General features: G+C 39.8%; 1 pseudogene; it reads left to right on the forward strand.

The window, feature by feature from the left end:
• Window positions 1-275: 275 nt before the first annotated feature.
• Window positions 276-958, forward strand: LOC113244864 (40S ribosomal protein S3-A-like; annotated as a pseudogene).
• The last annotated feature ends 6,905 nt before the right edge of the window (window positions 959-7,863 follow it).

Below are 7,863 nucleotides of genomic sequence, written 5' to 3' on the forward strand. Positions count from 1 at the left end.
CACCTGTGTGGGAGGGAGCCACTGCAACTGTCACTGAACTGAGCCGTGGGCTGAGGAGATAGGGGGTGGCCATCCACGTGTTCCTAGAAGGTCTGTGCTTGTAAATGTCTGACTGAAAACATGCATCTGAAACTGCTTGGAGATCCCTAGGCTGGAGGCTATTCAGAAGGGTGTGATCACCCAGTGACTGGGGATAACTGGTGTTTGAATCCAAACTCCACTCTTGTTATTAACCGTGAAGCTCTCCTTTCCTTGTGCCAGCACGCAGCGGCAAGATGGCGGCGCACATTTCCAAGAAGAGGAAGTTTGTGGCCGATGGTGTCTTCAAAGCCGAGCTGAACGTGTTTCTCACTCAGGAGCTGGCTGAAGGTGGCTACTCCAGAGTGGAGGTCCGCGTTACACCAACCAGGACGGAAATCATTATCTTGGGCACCAGGACACAGAAGGCTCTTGGTGAGAAGAGCCAGTGGATCTGGGGATTGGCTGCTGTGGTTCGGAAGGGGTTTGGTTTCCCTGAGGGCGTGGAGAGCTCTGTGCTGAAAAGGTGGCCACAAGAGGTCTGCGGGCTGTCTCCAGGCCCAGTCTCTGCATCACAGGCTCCTTCCTAGGAGGCCTTGCTGTGCAGAGGGCCTGCTCTGCTGTGCCGCGGTGCATTATGGAGAGTGGGGCTAAGGGCTGTGAGGTCCTGGTGTCTGGGAAACTCCAGGGCCGGACGGCTAAGTCCATGAAGGGTGTGGATGACCCGATGATTCGCAGTGAGGACTGTGTGAATTACTGCGTTGACACTGCTGTGGGCCGTGTGCCACTCAGACAGGGTGCGCTGGGCACCAAAATGAAGATCGTGCTTCCCTGGGGCCCAAGTGCTAAGATTGGCCCTAAGAAGCCCCTGCCTGACCATGTGAGCATTGTGGAACCCAAAGATGAGATAGTGCCCATCACTCCCATGTTGGAACAGTAGGGTGGGAAGCCATGCTGTAGGCTCGCCACACCCTCAGGGAAACCAAACCCCTTCTGTGTTTGACTACTGCAAATAAACAATGAACATTTGTGGACAAGTCTTTGTGGGCATACATCAGTTTTCTATTGCTGCTGGAGCAAATTACCACAAATTTAGTACTTAAGATAATAGCTATTTATTATTCCACAATTCTGTCGGCTAGAAGCCTGGATACAGCATTGCTCACTGGGATCCTCTACTTAGGGTTTTATAAGATTGAAAACCAGGTGTTGGAAATCCTTGGCTCTCATTTGGAAGCTGTTTGGGGGAGAGTCCAAGTTCATCCGTTTCCTTGCAACTGTAGGACTAAGGCAAGCTCCCAGCCCAGGCCAGCCTTTGGGCTTAGAGACTGCCTTCTGGATCTTGCTCATGGCCACCTATATCTCAAAGCATCAAAGGCACATCAAATCTTTCTTATGATCAGAATCTCTCTGACGTCTCTCCTTCAGCTGGAGAAAATTCTCTGCTTTTAAGAGTTCATTTGATTATACTTGGCCTGTATGATACAGGATGATCTCCCTTCATTACATTTGCAAAACTCCTCTTGCCATATTCACAGATTCCAAGGGAATTAGGTATGGACATCTTTGTAGGCCATTCTGTCTACCACGGGATATGTGTTTTAATTTATCTTGGGTTAAATACCATAGTGGAATGGCTATGTTGCAAGGTAGGTGTGTATTTAACTTTACAAAAAAGAAATATGTCGGTTTGTATGTGAAAGTTGTTTGTTCCATATCCTTGCCAACACTTGCTATTGTCAGTCTTTTTTAGTTTAGCCATTCTAAATAAGTAGTTTTAATTCGCATTTTCCTGATGACAAGTGATGTTAAGCACCTTTTCATGTGATTATCGGTTATTTGTATATATTCTTCTATAAACTGTCTATTCAAATATTTTGTCCATTTTTTGATTGGGTTATTTATCTCCTTATGTAAGTATTCTTTCTGTGTTCTGGGTTTAAGTGCTTTGCGAGATATATGTATCAAGAACATTTTATTACAGTCTGTGACTCAAGCTTTCTATTATGTTAGAGTGACTTTCCGAGAGCTAAACTTTTTAATTATCATAAAGTGCAGATTATCATTTTTTCTTTATCATTCATGCTTTTTGTATTCTAAGAAATCTTTGCCTGCCCTAAAGTTACAAAGATTTTCTCCTATGTTTGTGTCTAGAATTTTTCGCATTGATAACTTTACATTTAGGTGTGTGACCCATTTCACGTTGATTATGTATGATGTAAGGTTGATGTTCTTTTTTTCTAATGATGCCCAGTAGTTACATTTGCTGAAAACTTTCTTTTTCCTTACTGACTTGCTTTGCCATCTTTGTCAAAAAGCAGTCGAAAATATATGTGTGGATCTATTTCTAGACTCTATATTTTGTTTTATTATTTATTCTTTTGCCAACACCTCCTTGTGTGACTACTGCAGATCAGAGTATGATTTGAAATCGGGTCATGCCAATCCTCCAGTTTTGTTTACCTTAAAAAAATGCTTTAGCTATTTACAGGTCATTTTAATTTCCATATGCATTTTACAGTTAGCTTGTCGATTTCTATAAAAAATCCTTTGGAATTTTTACTGGCATAGCTTCGAATCTTGTCTTTTTGAATCTTATCTGTAGATAAGTTTGGGGGCAACTGACATTTCAACTGTATTCAAACTTCCAATTCAGAGATGGTGTATGGCTCTATTTAATCAATGTTCTGTAGTCTTACCTGTAGACGATTTGCATGTCTTTTGTTGTATTTACTCGAAAGTAATTTATGTTTATTGATGCCATTTATGTGATATTTTAAATTTTTCATTTTCTCATTGTTCATTCCTAGTATCTCAAAATATAATTGATTTTTACATATTATTCCTTTATCCTTTGACCTTGCTAAATTCTCTTCTTGGTTCTAGCAGTTGTTTTATAGATTATTCAGAATTTTTATGTAAACAGTCATATAAATTCAAATACAGATAGTTTTATTCCTCCTTTCCAATATTTATGTATTTTATTTCATTTTTATTTTAATTGTATTTCATTTTACTTTATTTTTATTTATTTCTCATCTTATCGCAATGTCAAGAACTACCAGTGTAGTTGAATAAAAGTGACGGGAGAAAGCATTCTTGCCCAATCTTGAGGAAAACCATTCACTATTTATTTCACCATCGAGGATAATTTTATTTTTGTTTTATTTTATTATCTTTTAAAGATTTTATTTATTTATTTGAGAGAGAAAGCACAAGTGGGGTTGGGGCAGAGGGGGAGGGAGAAGCAGGCTCCCCAGTGAGCAGGGAGCCCGAAGCAGGGCTCGATCCCAGGACCATGAGATCATGACCCGAGCTAAAGGCAGACATTTAGCTGACTGAGCCACCCAGGCGCCCCAAGGCTGATTTTAAATGTAGATTTATTGGTTTCTAGTTTGCTGAAAGTTTTTTTTAATTAAAAATTTGTTTATTATTGAAATATAGTTGACATACAGTGTTATATTACTTTCAGGTTTACAATGTAGGGATATGACAATGCTATACATTACTCAGTACTCACCATGAGAAGTGTAGTCACCATCTGCCACCGTACAATGTTATTACAATATTAGTGACTGTACTTTTCATTTCTGTGACTGATTTATTTTATAAGTGGAAGTTTGTACCCTTAATCCCCTTCACCTCTTTTGTCCATCCACCCATCCACCTCCCCTTCTGGCAACCACCAGTTTGTTCTCTGTATTTAAGTGTCTACTTCTGTGGGGGGGGGGTTGTTTGTTCATTTGTTTTTTAGATTCCACATATAAGGGAAATCATATGATATTTGTCTTTCTTTGTCTGATTTATTTCACTTAACACAATACCCTCTAGGTCCACCCATATTGCCACAAATGGCAAAACCTCGTTTTCTATGGCTAATATTCCATTGGACGTACATATCACATCTTCTTTATTCATTCATCTGTCGATGGACCTTTGGGCTGTGGGCTATTGTAAAAAGTGCTGCAATAAACATAGAAAGATGGGGCGAACATAACTTTCTAGATCCGTGTTTTCCTTTACTTTGGGTAAATGCCCAGTGGTGGAATAATTGGATCTTACGGTATTTCTGTGTTTAATTTTTTGAGGAATCTCCGTGTTGTTTTCTACATTCTTACCAAAAGAGTACAAGAGCTCCCTTTGCTTCACATCCTCACCAACATTTATTATGTCTTGTCTTTTCGATACTAGCCATTCTCACGGGTATGAGGTGACATCTCATTGTGGTTTTTGACTTGCATCTCCCTGATGATGAGTGATGTTGAGCATCTTTTCATGTACCCGTGGCCATACTCTTCTTTGGAGAAATGTCTATTTAGGTCCTCTGCCCACTTTTTAATTGAATTGTTTGTTTGTTTTTAAAATATATTGAGTTGCGTGAGTTCTTTATATATTTTGGATATTACCCCTTTATCAGATATATCATTTGCAAATATCTTCTCCCATTCAGTAGGTTGTCTTTTCACTTTGTTGATGGTTTCCTCTGCTGTGCAAAAGCTTTTTATTTTGGTAGTCCCAATAGTTTATTTTTGCTTTTGTTTCCCTGGCCTCAGGAGACATATCTAGAAAGAAGCTGCTATGGCTGATGTCAGAGACATAACGTCATGTGCTCTCTTCTAGGATTATTATGGTTTCAGATCTCACATTTAGGTATTTAATACATTTTGAGTTTTGTGTGTGTGTGTGTGTGTGTTTGTGTATGGTGTAAGAAAGTGGTCCAGTTTTCCCAACACCATTTGTTGAAGAGACTATCTTTTCCCCATTGTATATTCTTGCCTCCATTGTCATAGATTAATTGACCATCTAAGCATGGATTTATTTCTGGGCCCTCTATTCTGTTCTATCGATCTATGTGTCTATTTTTGTGCCAGTACCATACTGTTTTGATTGTAGTATAGTTTGAAATCTGAGATTATGATACCTCCAGGTTTACTCTTCTTTCTCAAGATTGCTTTGGCTATTCAGGGTCTTTTGTGGTACCATACACATTTTAGGATTATTTGTTCTAGCTCTGTGACAAATGCTGTTGGTATTTTGACATGGATTGCATTAAATCTGTAGATTGTTTTGGGGTGCCTGGGTGGCTCAGTCAGTTGGGTATCTGACTTCAGCTCAGGTTGTGATCTCAAGGTCCTGGGATTGAGCCCTGTGTCAGGCTCTCCATTCAATGAAGAGTCTGCTACTCCCTCTCCCTCCACCCCTTCCCTGCTCATGCTCTTTCTCTCTCTCTCAAAAAAATAAATAAAATCTTAAAAAAAATCTGTAGATTGTTTTGATTAGTACAGACCCTTGAACAATATTAATTCTTCCAATCTATGAGCATGGTATATCTTTCCATTTGTTTATGTCATCTTCAATTTCTTTCATCAAAGTCTTAGAGTCTTCAGAGTTTTGAGAGAACTGCAGCCACTGTGGGCATGCTAGTGGATAGAGCTGGCACTCTTCCTGGATGTCTGCAATGAGCCAATGCCACAGCCGTGAGGGCACCAAAGGGCAGAGCTTGTGCCATGGGCAGCTGGCTAAGAGTCATGGCTGCAGGAACCATGGATGCACTATGGGTCCTCTCTCCAGGGCAGGAGTTGCTTTGGAGAGGCACTGGATGGGGGCTGCTGTCAGGTGTGGCATGGTAGTAGGCACTTTGGAGAGGCACCTGCCAGGGGCATACGGGTTAGGTGAGGGGTGGAGTGGCTCTGCAGGGGGAACGTGGGGCAGGGCACCCAGTTGCTAGCAAGGTGGATGGAGAATGTTAGAACTGGCTCCTGCAAGCATCTAGGTATCTGGGCTACAGGAAGAACACTGGAAGGTTTTTTTTTTTTTTTAAATCATGTATAGATATTAAAATTTGCCAAATGCTCTTTCTACATTTATTGAAATTACCATTTGTTTTTCTGCTTTATTCTGTTATTACAGAGAATTACACTGATTGATAGTTAAATGTGAAATGTCTTTATTAGATTTTGCTATTTTATAAGATTATTTGGGAGGCATTAACCTCCTCTATTTTGCAAAAGGGTTTGTGTAAGATTGGTGCTATTTCTTCCTTTCAAGCGTAGTAGCAGTCACCAGTGAACCATCTGGGCCTGGAGCTTTCTCAGTTGGAAGGTTTTTAACTACCAATTCCATTTCATTAATAGATGTGTAGAACTATTCAGATTTTGTTATATCTTGTGTTAATTTTGGCAAGTTGTCGTTTTCAAAACAATTCGTCTATTTCTCTTTTTATCCTCATCAGTCTAGCTAAATGTTTATCAATTTTGCTGAACTTTCCAAAGAACCAAAAGAAGCACTTGTAGAGCAGACGTGAGCCCAACCCACAGAGCAGAGCCCAGAATCACTGGCCATGGAGCTTCATGCAGAGCCAACCCAACAGAGCCCAGCCCAGGTCAGCCGATCGCCAGCCAGTCTGCAGTTACAGGAGTGAGAATACGTGACGATTGTCTCCAGTAACGGAGTTTCGGAGGTGAATTTTGGAGGTGGTTGGTCAAGCAGCTCTGGCTAACCAATAACAGTTTATAGGTACAGCACTTCATTCAACCAGTTCCCTACTGATGGACATTCAGCAAAGTGAACTATTCCAAACCAAGCTTGGCTCATCTTTGGAAAACACTTCTATAAGACTTATTTCTAGAACTATAGATTCAAGGGTTTTGCAGATTTAATATTTTATTTTATTTTATTCTATTCTATATTATTTTTTAGAGAGAGAGAGCATGTACTCAAGTGGGGGGTGGGAGAGGGGCAGAAGGAGAGGGAGAGAGAATCTTAAGCAGGCTCCATGCTCAGCCTAGAGCCCGACATGGGGCTCGATCTCATGACTCTGAGATCATGACCGGAGCCGAGGTCAAAAGGCGGACACTTAGCTGACTGAGCCACCCAGGCACCCCACATTTAAACATTTTAAATAATATTCTTGAATTATGCTCATGAAAGCTATGCTGAGTCACATTTCCACCAGCAGTTTATAAGCGTCTGTGTTTCCTCATAGTTTCCAACACTAAAGGTTAAAATATTTAATTTTCATAGATCTAATAAATGGAATATAGTATCTTTTAAAATTTGCATTTCCCTGAGCATTGCAATGTTTAATAGTTTCCACGTATGTCTTGGTTGCTTACGTTTCTTCTTTGAATTGCCCCTTCCTATTCTTTGTTCATGTCTGTAATAGATATTTTTTCTTTTCCTGATTTTTAAGATATTCTTTTTTGTTTTTTTAAAGATTTTATTTATTTGAGAGAGAGAGAGAGAGAGAGAGACCATGAGCAGGGGACGGGCAGAGGAAGAAAGAGAAGCAGACTTCCCTGCTGAGTAGGGAGCCCAACGCAGGGCTGGATCCCAGGACCCTGGGATCATGACCTGAGCTGAAGGCAGATGCTTAACCAACTGAACCACCCAGGTGCCCCTAATATATTCTTTTTATTCTTCATAATACCCTTTTATCTGTTAAAAATATTACAAATACATTAATTTGTGGGTTTTAAAAAAATTTTATAGTATCTTTTGCTGGGGAGAAGTTTAAGGCACAGTTAAATCTGTTCTTTTTTTCTTTATATCTAGTAGATTTCCCTCAGAATGATTTCCCATCCAAAAGTGCTTTAAAAAATTCTATCATATTTACTTCTGTTATTTTTATAATACTTTTTATTATTTTACATCTTTAAGTCCTCTGACATTAGTTTTGGGTTATTATTTTGAGTTAAGCATAAGTTTCCTTTTCCAAACAATAGGTAATTACTCCAACAGTTTTTATCAAGTACTCCATTACTACTTCCTCTTTAATTTAGAATGTCAAATTAAAACTAAATCTACGAGTTGTTTCTAGAATTTCCATCCTATTCCGCTGATCTC

Source organism: Ursus arctos, unplaced genomic scaffold (assembly GCF_023065955.2).
Source record: "Ursus arctos isolate Adak ecotype North America unplaced genomic scaffold, UrsArc2.0 scaffold_19, whole genome shotgun sequence".
NCBI classification, from domain to species: domain Eukaryota; kingdom Metazoa; phylum Chordata; class Mammalia; order Carnivora; family Ursidae; genus Ursus; species Ursus arctos.